The sequence below is a fragment of the Mandrillus leucophaeus genome, unplaced genomic scaffold (assembly GCF_000951045.1).
Source record: "Mandrillus leucophaeus isolate KB7577 unplaced genomic scaffold, Mleu.le_1.0 Scaffold412, whole genome shotgun sequence".
Lineage (NCBI taxonomy): Eukaryota > Metazoa > Chordata > Mammalia > Primates > Cercopithecidae > Mandrillus > Mandrillus leucophaeus.
The window spans coordinates 1,076,605-1,077,670 of NW_012104388.1; positions in this window are offsets into that span (position 1 = coordinate 1,076,605).

The window sequence follows — 1,066 nt, forward strand, 5'->3', positions numbered from 1 at the left end:
AACCCGGGAGGCGGAGCTTGCAGTGAGCTGAGATCCGGCCACTGCACTCCAGCCTGGGTGACAGAGCGAGACTCCGTCTCAAAAAATAAAAAAAATAAAAATAGCCACAATATGGCCATCAGATCTTAGGTGGCAAGAGCCAGCTATGAAAAGCCAGGTAAGAGATTGGCTACAATCCAGACCTGAAGTGTGAAGTGCTTGGATTCACGTACCTACAAGTGTGACAGAGAAAGGTACTGAGTATGCACTTCAAAGGAGCAAATAAGTCAAACGGATCTGATGTTTCAATCCCAGCTCTACTACTTTACTGACTTGCAAAACTAGGGGAAACTAACATTTCCAAGCATTTGTAAAGTGGAGCTAACATAGAATTGTGATAAGGGTTATGAATATCAACGAATATAAAGGAACGAGTACACTGCTCATAATAGCAAGCTTATAAATGGTAGTGGTCATTACAATCATTATTACCTCAGTTTTCTTTGTGTCTAGCCTAAATTAGATTCCTTTCACCCAGAAGGTGAACATCAACCTTTAGGTGTTGCCCCAATTTTGGGGCTCCCCTCCAGAAGGTTCTTGGTTTTGCCTAAGAAGGAATTGAAGGGCGAGCCAGTGGTCGAAGGAAACAGCTTTACTGAGGGAATAGTATTAGAGTTTCATGACTGCTGGTGCAGAGCAGGGCTACCCCATAGGCAGTGCGTCAAGAGTAGTAGCTCAGGGCAGTTCTACAGCCACATTTATACCCACATTTAATTATGTGCAAATTAGAGGGCAGGCAATTCAGAAATTTCTAGAAAAAGGGGTGGTAACTTCCGGGTAGGGTTGTTGCCAGAAAATGAGTAAACTGTCATGATATTGGAAGGCCTGTATTATAGAGCCAGTCTTCAACGTGGTCCAGAGCCGAGCCCTGCCTCTTCAGTTGAGTCCCACCTCCTGCCCCATAAGGAGGCAATCTCTTTCAACAAATTGAAGCCTTCTTGAAATTCCTTCCAAACATAGTGTATAAAAGAAGACAAAAGAAAAGAAAAATGTGTGAAACCCCGTCTCTACTAAAAAATACAAAAAA